This window comes from Zosterops lateralis (genome assembly GCF_965231275.1).
Source record: "Zosterops lateralis genome assembly, chromosome: 16".
NCBI classification, from domain to species: domain Eukaryota; kingdom Metazoa; phylum Chordata; class Aves; order Passeriformes; family Zosteropidae; genus Zosterops; species Zosterops lateralis.
In genome coordinates, this window is record NC_139776.1 from 6,648,856 (window position 1) to 6,660,643 (window position 11,788).

Here is an 11,788-nt window from a genome sequence, read left to right on the forward strand (position 1 = left end):
GAAAAAAAAGGAGAATCATCAAATATGTTGAGTTTATAGCCCTGCTGGCACCGTTCTGAGCGCTCCTGCAGGCTCTGTGTAATTGAAATTAAATAGAGGCGAGTGATACCTTTCTGTCCTTCCTGCAGCCTTCGCATGCTTGGGGATATGATGCAGGGACAAGGAGGAGGGTGAGGGAGTAGCTGGATGCCCATGGGCACTGCTCTCAGAGCAGCTTTCATCCCCACTTCCAGCCTCTTTCACAGGCTGAGCCTTCTGTGCTGCATCAGTTTGATCCCAAAACTGAGCCAGGAGCAGGGGAAGCCACATTGCCCAGCAGTGCAGACACCCCCAGACTTATAGCCAAGCACCAGCTCATATCCTACAGGTTGGAAGTTTCTCTCCTCTCCAAACCATTTTCTCCCAATCCTCCCCATTCTGCAGGATGCCCTTGCTCAGTGGGTGAGTGCAGTGGGAGCAGCCAACCTGCCAGAGCCACCTGCCTCCCTGGGAGCCAGGAAAGCTGCTCCATGATGAGAGGGAGTTGAAAGTTTCTAGGGAATGTGGGACAGGAGCTGACAACTCTGTGCTCCACTGAGATACCGCAGGCAGAGTTAACCATTTCAAATGTCATTTTTTTTAAAGCAACAACATTGCTCCCAGGCACTATTTTTTTCTCCTTTTTTTTTTCCATTTTTTATTAAATAAAAAATGGAGCAGCTCTCTCCAGAAGGCTATTAATCCTCTCCTGTCACTTGTGTTCTTGGAGAGCGTGTTTCTCTGGGCAAAAGCAGTGAGTTGCTCGCTGACTAATTACATCAAAATATTGAGGGCAACAAACAAACCTTTAACTCCACTTGCCAGAAGCTTGCTAGATGCAAAGCTTCAGAATTATGGAAGAGAAATGTATGCAAAAGCAGGAGAAGCTGGGACTCCAGACGTGCTCATGGACACATCAGCTTTTAGAAGGATGAACCCTTTCCTCTCTGCTGAGCCAGTCAAGCTGGACTAACTTCACCCAAAATCTCACCCACCCAAAAATTTTTATTTCCTGCAAATGAATCTTCTGTTTTTTCCTTTGCCATGGGAGTGAATTCATTTATTTTCCTCTCATTCCCACACAGGCACTTGGGCTTTGTGTGCAGAGCAAGGACTGGACACGTGTCCTCAGAAAGGCTCAATTTAGGCTTCAAGCCCCACTAGAAGGCAATTTTAGGCTGAAATCAGGCAACTTCTCTCAAAGCCCACCTGACACCTTCACTTATCCCAGCAGCTCACCAGAGCAGCCTTTCTTTGGGCCACAGTACTGCAGATTTGACCCTTCCCTGCCATAAAACATTCACCAAACCTTCAGCCAGCAGCATTCTGGCATTGACTTAATTCCCATCCCATCACCCTGCACTGCTCACACAGCCACAATAATGGGAAGAGCCAGTGCTAAAAGGAAAGCCTAATTCTGCATTTAGGTCCTAAACCTGATGTGCTTCCAGAGAGTTTGGATGTCCAAGAGCTGAAACAGGCCACTCAAATGCAAGCTTTGGCCCCAAACTCATGTCAGAGAGCCACTGCCTTCCATCCCCCAGACCTGCATCTCCCTGGCTGGAGAAACACCAGGAGCAGGGAAAGGCTCCAGCTCTGAAATGTGGGATAACCCAAGGCAGCTGCTGGGGAGGTTTCTCTGCACTCTGTAGGTGTTCAGGTAATGGGGTGCTCACCACAAACCTTAACCAGCCACACTCAGGGAGCCAAGTGACAAGCACAAGCTGTTCAATGTCAAATTGTTGGTTTCAAGGGATTGTTTAAAAAGAGAGAAAAGATTTTTCAAAAGTCCTCAGACTGTCACCTATAGATTTTGCCAGCAATAACTTGTTTTTTAAATACTGCGTGCATGAAAGCTCCCCTGAGCCATCTCTTGTACCTTATAATAATATTCACCAGGGGATCCTCTTAATGCCAGGTTTGAATCCTTTGCTGCTGAGCACACCCGACCCTGGACTTGCAGAGAGGGCTCAGATAAACCTGCCTGGGAGCTGCTGCTCAGAGAGACGATTACAGCCCTCAGCATTGATCAGAGAGGTTCTGATTGCACCCACAAGGAGCTGGAGGCTTCCCCAAAACTGGCACCAACCCCGCTTGCAGATGCTGTCCTAGGGAGAGCCATACGCTTGCCAAACAATTTCAAGCAGAGGAACGAAGAAAGCCGAGCCTGTACTGCAGTTTATATTTAATTAGAGGGAAGGCAGCTCACGCAGCAGTTTCGGAAACATATTGTCTTACAGCATATTGGATATTTGTATCTTAACAGCTCGACATCGATTTCTTTTATGTAAAGGAAGAGGGGGGAAGAGCACGGCGTGCCCTAAGTTGTGTAAGCTCCAAAGAGACTCCTGCACCACTTGGACTAATGTTTGGAGTAATCAAAGGCGTGAACTCATGTATTATGGATGGGAACGAGAGTTTTCAGGCTTCTGCAAAAAGGAATCTCCAGCGTTTGGTATTTTGTTAGCAGCCTGGCACCATATGGCTCTCCCCTGCTGATATTCTTTCACACCAGAACTTTATGTTCAGATGCTTTAGTTAATATTTTACCCAGCAAGCATAAACAAGATGCAAAGATTGCAGTCGACAGCAACCTTCTCTTAAACCATATATGCACGTTTATACTGAAGGCTTCTTTCAGCGAGTACTTTACCCAACACATGCCTGGCTTTATTTGTTCCTTAGGGGTCCAAGCTGGGCCATTTACTTTAACTGCCTTCCCATCAAGTACAAAACAAGCAGCAAGCCCACGAAGGACATTTTCTCTCCCTCTCTACTTTGCTTTCTTGCTGGTCCAAAGCAGCTCTGGATGAGTGCAGGTGACACAAGCACACTAGTTGTGTTTGTGTGCAATTTAACACTGTATCTCTGCCTCTGCACCATTTCAGCCTAAATTTGATCATGGAAAGGCCGAGTTTCCCCTTCTCCACTCCCTGAACAGGGATGGAGCCCCAGGCAAAGCTCCCAGCTCAAAGGGAGGCCTCACATAAACATCAACAGCCTAAACCGACCACAAACAACAACATGGAACATCCAACTCGAGGTCCAAGATTTGTGTTTCCCTCTACCCTGCACCAAGTTAGAACCAAAATCATTTTGGAAAACTGCAGCTCTGAGATCTGGCTCTAAATACTACACTTAGACTCCCTCCCACCACACCCCCCACCCTCCAATATTCTTATTAGCCTTTAATATTCTTAAAACAAATAGAACCTAACAGATGTCTTTTCAGCCTGCACTCTTATTAATGAGAATATTGTAAGAATGGAAATCAGGTCACAAATGTTTAATACTTTGTTTAAAAAGTCTGCAGCTTCTTTAAAGAGTTCCACTAATCCCAACATGACAGATGTACAAGGCAGTTTTGCTTGGGGCAGATTAAAATTCTCGCTCTGATTTGCTCTTTCATTTGGTCTGATTAAAATAACATTGCGATTTTTTTTTTTTTAACGTGCTGACTTCAAAATAAAAAAAGGAAAGAATAAAAAGTGACCAGTAAAGGCCAGCATGATCACAATAAAAGCAAAGTTATTGTTGTTAAGATTAAAAAAAAAAAAAAAAAAAAAAAAAAGAGAGGGAAAAGGAATGAGGGAGCAGCCAACTCATACTCAGGTTAGCATTAAAGCTCTGTGTTAAAGATGAAAGGGGAACCTTTCCAAACTATGTTTTTCCATTTGAAAGTGTTTATTAATCTATTCTCTCTGAAGCAAAAAGTTCAATGAAAGACAAAGATCAAAAGTATTTTAATTTAGGTGATTTTTTTTCTTTTTTTTTTTTTTCCCTAAACCAAACCAAACTGAAAATCAGAGGACTACAGAACATGGTATTTCTGCTCTAAGACTGACATTTGCTGGGAACAGCCCAGCTGGCAGAACAAGGTGATCCCAGCCACTTTTTCCTCTACCAAACTATGCCTGGGAATTCCCTATTTCCCTTTCCTGACATCCTTTCACACCAGACCAGCCTTCCCTGGGCAAACTTTCTCAGCTAATTCATTTCCTTGCAGCTACAAAACACACCTGGCATCTGAGCCACACATGGATGTGTGTGTGGCAATGGGTACTCCAGGATGCTCTGATGGGAACAGCAGAGGAGCAGGGCAGTGGGATGGAGCCCTGGCCACACTCCCAGCTCACATCCTCTCCCTGAACTCATCCACAAACAAGCCACAACTTCCTTTTCTCTCTTGGGTCTGCCCAAACCCAGCCACAGCTCCCAGTGCTGGGTCCATCCAGGGCACTGCTGGACCAGTTTCCTACAGGCATTGCCTCCCCAAGGGCTGCTGTAGTATGAAGGGGTGAATGGTTTTTAAAAGCAGCCAGAGCTGTTCAAAACACAACCCCCCAAAGGGCAAACCCCTGCTTCAAGAGACGAACTTCTCATAGAAAGTGGTCAGTGTGTTTGTCTGGGCCTCTCCACCCCAGAAATCATCTGGTCCTGCAAGTCCACAGCCAGGGCTCACAGGAGCATTGCAGGGCTGAATAGCCTCAACAACAGAAAACCACTCGTTTGGGGATGTATATTTGCCATTTTTCCTTAAAACTCCAACTTGTGCCTTCTATGAAACAGTCCTTAGAAAAGCCACAGTTTTTGAGGATCTGCTCCACTCTGGTGATTTTTAATTTTTCACAGTCTTTAAATGTAATTGTTCGATGCATGTTCATGCCCCTGAGATGTCCTCACCTCAGTGCCCAACTTCAGCTGTTCCCAAGGCAGAAACAACCTCATTTCCAGGTAAATACTGTGGGAAAGCAGCTCAGGGCAGCCAAGGGATTCCAGCACCTCCGCTGCTGTTCTCAGGGAAGCTGCTTGGGGAGGAGATGATTGGAAACTGCTCTTCACCTTCTGTGTGCCAGCCCTGGCCCAAAGGGCAAAGCCACCACACAGCTGCTCCCAGCAAAGCAGCTCCCCAGCTCCAAGGGCAAACTCTGCACTTTCAGAGTTTAACAACTCTGGGCAAACTCTGCACTTTGGCAGATTGACCAGCCAAGAGGGGAAACTCCAAATATAAACCCACAAAGCCCTTTTCTCCCTGGTGAAAATATTTGTGGGGAATGGGAGGGGAAAGATTCCCCTCCCATCTCTGAAGGGAGCAGAAGGGATGCCCCAACTCTGCTCTCTGCCATTACTCAAGACCTGGCTCCCAGATCCCAGAAAATAAACTCTCACGTAAATTTGTTTCATTCTAGGAACAAGGTATTTTGGGGCCTTTCTCCACTACAGCAACTTTTCACAGCGTGTGCTTGTCACTCCACTTCTCTATTCACACCATGATTCTCCTCCTCCAACATCTACTTTGCAAAGGTAAACAGCCTCAGAAGTGATAAATATATTATAAGATGGGAAGTTTCATACAATCCTGCCTTAAGGGTGCCAGGGACACCAGTGGACTCTGCACCCCACACCCAATAAGACCAGCATGGGAACATGGGTGGAGTTACTCTTTGCAGAAACCAGTAAAACACAAGAGAAAGAAGAAAAAGGCAGAGAAAAATATGGAATTTCTTGACAGCAACTTCTGCCCTGCCAAAACTCCAGAAACACCTGGGAATTGAGAGGCTGTCTGGCAGTTTTCCCCAGGCTGATCCTTTCATAGCTGCTGTAGGACTGTAAAGCCAAATAAACCTGAAGTGTGGGGCCACCTCAGCTCCCTCCTTGTCTGCACAGCCAGGGAGCACCTGCACAATAAATAACCCAAAAGGGGATTTGCTGGGGAAAGAAGAGGAACACACAGTGGTGGTGTGTTCCCAGCTCGGGATGTCTGAAGCATGGATCCTTCATGCTCAGCTCCCATGGACGAGAAAGAGGAACAGCTATAAAGTGACGACAGGAGATGCACTTTGTCACTAAGGAAAGGGCTCTAACGACTCAGCCATAGAGTCCACAGCTAGAAAAAAGAAGCCCTTCCATTTAGAAACTCACACAAACTCACAAAGCAAAGGAAAGGGTGGGTCCTGTGCCCCACTCTGCCATTAAAGTTCCACATCTCACTTCCCCCCGGTAAGGCGATGCTTCCCCGCCTCTCCCTCCCCTTCACACGCCTCATTTCGTGTCTTCTGGGAAGCCCAGCCCAGCCCTGGCTCCAGCCTTTACTGTAAATCCTCCTCTTCCCTTTCCTCTCTCTGCTCTCGGGGGCAGAGGGTCCCGGTCCCCCCAGGCTTTGAGCTGGGGCGGGAGCCCCCCGTGCAAAATAAACCCCCCGAGGCTGCCAAAGGAGGGCTCTGCCCCTGGCCAGGGAGGGAAAGACCATTTTGCATCACCCAGGCTGATTTCGGGGGTTCAGGAGTGTAACCTCACCCGTGCTCCTCAAGCCCTGATGCAAAACTGCGCTGGGATTTCAGGAAAAGAAAAGAGTTTCTATTGCTGAGCTCTAAGGCTGTGTCATTCAGCCTCTTCCGAGAGTGACTGACTTAGGGCGCGCTGCTCCCCCCAAAGCCCAGGGAGAGCAGCGTGTCCCGTCCAGAACCCAAGTTTGGAGGCAGCTCCCCAAAGCTGAGCCTTGAGGGGGCCGGAGGGGGGGGTTTGTACCGTCTGCTAAAATGGCAGCGGCTCTGACGCCGAGCTACGTCCTGTGAAGTCAGCCCTGCCCTCATCATCATCATCATCATCATCATCATCACCATCATCACCATCTGACTGCCGGGAACTGCTCCGGCTCCCGGGCTCTGCGGGACGGGGCGGGGGAGGCTCAGAACGGGGCTTGGCCACCCCCTGCCCGCCCCCAGCCCCGGTTTGTCACTCCGGGCTGTTGGGGACAGTCCCGGCAGGAAGGCACTTGTGCCCCCCTTCTCTCCCAGCCCAGCCCCGGGCATTCAGGGCCGTAGTCGGGCTGCCCGAAACAAGAACCGGGGAATGCAGGGGTGAGAGCTGTCCTGATCCTGTCCCCTGCTCCGTGTCCCCCCCGCCCTGGGGATGAGCAGGATTCTGGGGGCAAAGGGACCGGGTAGCTCAGACAGACAGGGAGTGCAGGAGGTGGAGGTAGAGGAAGAATAAGGGAGGTTTGGGGTCTTTAGGGAAGGGGGTTCTCACCCACTTCCAGCCCAGGAGTTGCCCAAAGGGGAGGGAGCACCCCTGTCCCAAAGTCACCAAGGCCACCCTCGGCAGTGACCTTAAGCTCCATCCCGCAGGGGACACCCCTCCAGCCGGGCCGAGCCCCGGGACTCCCAGGAGGAGGAGAGGGAGCCAAAATTCTGTCTTTTCCTACAGCACGAGGTGTCCCCGCTGCCCCCTGACCCCCCGAGAGCTGCCACGGGACAGCGGGGACACAGCGGGGACAGCGGGGGAAGGGATCCCATGCCCACTCCTCACTTGGGACCGAGCAGGGGACAAGCGGCGCTGCCAGCACAGACCCTTCCTCGCCGGGACCCCCGGGGAAATCGCCAACCCGACCGCGGCCACCCAGCCCGGGGTCCCCGGCGGTGACAGCACCGGGGACAGAGCCCGAGCCGCCGCTCCGGGCCCGACTCCAGCGGGACACCGGGGACAGCTCCTCTGCCTTCCGGGGAGGGAAAACCACAACTTCCCGGAGTTTTCCTACTCTTTGTGTGGCTGGGATCACACACACCCACAGTAGCGCTTAGAGGGGAGAAAATAAAAGAAAAAAGCCTAAAAGACAAGGAAAAAAGTAAGGAAAAAAAATAAAAACAAGGGGAAAAAAGAAAGATAAGGAAAAAAAAATTAAAAAAAAAAAAAAAAAAAAAAAAAAAAAGAAAACCAAGTTCCCCTTGTTCTTCCCGAGGCAGGTGAAGGAGGGGACAGAAGGGGGGAGGGCAGGCAGGTTTGAAAGAGCCGAAGGGGACAAGTCGTGCCCGGCTTTCCCGGCGGCAGCAGCCGGCGCTGGTTTGTGCTTTGCAACACGCGCCTGCTCCAATCTGCGCCGCTCGGGAACAATAAACAGGATCATACAAAGAAGTGGAAAGGCGGCATCTTTGCTTCTGGTTTCTATGACAGCATCAGAGAGAGACAAACCAACTATAAACTCTAATTCCTAGATTCCTCCTCCCCCCGCGCCCGAAGTCCCTTTTGTCTGCCATTAATTAAAGTGGCCATATGGAAAAGGCTGATAATAACAGCAGATGAGCCAACGAGAGAGAGGGAAAGGGAGAGAAAGAAAAAAAAGAATAACTAAAAGTAGCGGCAGGGCGACGGCGAGGATTTAGCCGGGGCTTTTCGCACTTGTTTTCAGCGGCTGCTCCAAGCGAGGGGGATCAACAATAGCGGGGGGAGAGCGGCTGTCCCCGGCCGGATCCAGGGGGGCAGCCTGTCCCCATCCCTGCCCGTGGGGATGCCCCAAACCTCCTGCCCCGACAGCGCTGAGCCCCACGGCCTCCCCTTTGTGTGGGGGAGCCCCCGAGGGTCCCGAGCCCCCTTTGGGGCCGCCTCCCCTTTGGGGGTCGGTCCTACCCGCGGGCAAAGTGCCCCCCAAAGTCAGCCCGGCTGGATCCAAACACATCCTCAGACATCAACCCCCTGCCCCTCGCTGCCTCTCCGAACAACCCACGGAACAACCACCACAACAAACTTTGCTAAAATTGATAAAGAGATTAGCCCGAGCAAAGCCTCTTCCGAGCGAGCTAAAAATACGAGCGCGCAGATTTCTGTCGTGGTCAAACGTATAGAGAGAGATGCACAAACATGGCACACTTCCCTTGTGCTCCGCCGCTATAAATAGAGAACTCTAAAGTAGGCAATAATCGGAAAGAAGAGGGTGGCGGGGGGAGGAAAGGGGAAAAAAGGAGGAAAAAAGAAAAGTGTGGCAGTGGCAGGAGGGAGCAGCCGGGGCAGGGGGAGCTCCCCAAAGCCCCGGAGTGCGGGGCTGGGACTCGGGCCGGAGTTGAGGCAGGAAAGGGCCCGGCCGGGGGCGAGGGGAGCGCGGTGAGGGAGCCCCGGGGTCCCGCCCGGCCCTCAGCACCTCCGAGAGCTCCGCGGGGCCGCCGCCAACTCCTCCCGGCGCCCCGGAGCGTCTTCTGCTAACACCTCCCTCCGGATAAACATCCACCGATCCCGCGGCTCACAAACCCGGCAAGCATCCTCTTCCAGAAATAGTCAGAAAGTTTCCCGGTTGAATGCGACGTTGCGGTTTTGGTTTGGTTTGTTTGTTTTTTTTTTTTTTTTTTTTAATAAATCTCCTCCTTTCTCATCTTATTCAACCTCTTTTCAGTCAGAAGCATAACATGTCCACTAGCGTCTCGCAGGCGGCGAGAGAGCGAGCGAGCAAAGATGGACCTGGGAGCATGATGATCATCATAAAAATCCCCTCGGTTCTCCAGTGCAATTTTCAAAACAACAACCCAGCCTTCGTGCTGTAAAGGCGAAACGCCTGCGTCTGTTTACATCAACTGTGTGCTCCGAAAGCCTTTCCCCTCTGTCTCAATCCGAGGGAGGGGAGGGGAGGTGAAAAAAAAAAAAAAAAAAAAAAAAAAAAAAAAAAAAAAAAAGGAGGAAAAAAAAGAAAAAGAAAAAAAAGCCAGCATTATCTGCCTTTGTCAGCGAAAGAACATAATATTGACTTACCTTTCCCCACAGCTATTGTCTGCCCCTTTACAAAATGACATCACGGAAACCAATCATGAAATTTGCATGGGGGAGGTTGTGGGGGGAGAGTTCTTGGAGGGCAGCCCACTTCCCTACACCAGTAACACGCGTGTAAGACGGGTTGTTGGTTTCAATTAAATATCTGATACTCCTTAGTGTGTGAACTCTTAAGCCTGCTAAAGGCAATGTCTCATTTACTTAATGACCGCTCTCATTAATGGAAATGGCACAGAGGGGGCTTGCTGCGCCTTCCCTTTGTAAATACACTACCCATGAACCCTTGGGGTTGCAATATATCTGTTTACTCTCTGAGGTGAAATAAATTTACAGTATAGCATCAAAGAGAGCGAGCGAGAGAGATGGAGCGGCTGCCTCGAGTGCACCGAGAGTTGGGGCTCTCCCGGCCCCGCCGGCCCCTCTCTGCCGGCGCCCCCCCCTCCCCAGGACCCGGCAGAAGGTGAATGATTTTACCCGAGCTGATTCATAATTAATATGCGCGAGGCTCGGGGCTCCTGTGACAGCAGCAAACACAAAAGGAGGGCGAGAGCGGCGAGCGCCGTTCCGCGTCCCCCCCCGCGCATCCCGGCGCGTGGTACGGCCCAATAATTCCTAATAGCAGCAAGCAGCGAGTGACAGATGCCCTGGGTTAGCACAGCTCCAGCGAAAGTACTTTACAATATTTATTGGTGGTTAGGAAGATGACCTATCACCATAAAGAACAGACTGGGAAATTTATCGCCTCTATGAACCTGGAAGTATTGCATATTAGCTGATATACATATTCAAAAGGCGGTGGTTAAAAGGTGTATAAATATTTTAATTTATTTTTTTTTCCTTCCTCTTAAGAGGAAAAAAAAAAAAAAAAAAAAAAAAGGACATCATGTACTCCCAGCAGACAACACTTCACCCCGGGGAAGGTGGTTTACATTTTACATTATGGGTGTTGGGATAGGAGGAACAACATAAGGAAAAGTCTTAAAAGAAAACGGTAACTAAAATAGTTTAGGGGTTGTTTGTAAGCGAGAAAAGTGCACGTTCCTGTATTATGCTCCAGAAGGAGTCTCACTTTCCAAGAGTTCACATTGTCTTTTCTTGAAAATGTTTTTTTTTTTCGTGGAGATGCGGCCAGCCCGGGAGGAGAAAGCCCCGGCCGAGCGGGAGGCTCTGGGGAGACACCCCGGCAGGAAGGGCACCAGCACAGCCCATCCCCGCCCCTGCCAGACGGGAGCGTTGGCACTTGGGTTGTAACTTTTCGGAAATAGCGAGGGGAAGCTCAGCCAGGCTGCAGCCCCAGGGGCTGGGGAGGGGAGAGGGGGGAGCGACACTTTTCTGCCCAGCGCTTCTCCCTGCACCCCCGTGCCATCCCCAGCACCACCGAGACAATTAAGACTCTCCTGTCATCTTAATGAAGATTTCCAAAAAGATGCGGGCGCTCACAAATGGACAGAAACCCCAGGAGTCCTGGGAGAGCTGAGGCGGAATGTGGCAGGGAAAGCCGAATCCTGCTGAGGATGTACTCTCCTGTGGGAAACTCCGGCTCCAGAGCTGCAGGGGCCAGGCTCCTCACGGCTCACCCCCACCCTGGGCGGGTCAGGCACAGGCAGGAGTGGGAAAAGCCTCTGGGACTGCCCCAAACCCGGCAATCGGCCTTGCGTGGGGGCTGCCGGCAGCTCCGTGTCACTCCCGGACCATTGCAGGGCACATGGCAGGAAGGAGGGATTCCATTTCCCCATCTCAGGAATTTTATTGAGGAGAAGGTGGCAGAAATACTAATTTTAAACAGTTGAGGCCGCTTTGGAGGTTGTTAGGATGCCCATTTCCACGGCTTGCCAGCCTGGTGTGCTCCTGAACCATTAACATAAAAGAGATATTCAGCAGAGAGTACTCCTGAAAAGCTGTTTTCTATCTCCTTTGGACACACCACGAAGACAGGGATATTTTACATCCTAAACCTTTGGCATTCAGAAATTCTATTAAACTCTTATCTGCAGGCAGCAGGCCTGGTGCTACACTGCATCTCCATTGTTCTGCACCCGCGATAGAATCAAAGGGAGGGCTGGGTGGACTGGGCTCCCCCCCCCGCTCACAATGCTGCCTGCTCCTCTCCACCGCTGCTTCATTTAGAGCCCTAATGCTAAAACTTGAGAAACAAAAGCACAATGGACTCGGCTGGGAGGCAGCAGGGAAGTGTGTTTACTTGCGTGTGTGCTCCCCCCATAAACTGGAGCACACGCCT

General features: G+C 50.6%; 1 protein-coding gene across 1 annotated transcript in view; it reads right to left on the reverse strand.

Annotated features, from left to right (window-relative positions):
• The window catches only part of MYT1 (myelin transcription factor 1), a 59,256-nt gene extending 49,565 nt beyond the window's left edge, over nt 1-9,691 (reverse strand). The window contains exon 1 of the mRNA XM_083872943.1: nt 8,930-9,691. The gene's annotated coding sequence lies outside the window, so the exon portion shown is untranslated. The remainder of the gene's footprint in view (nt 1-8,929) is intronic.
• Nucleotides 9,692-11,788: the final 2,097 nt, after the last annotated feature.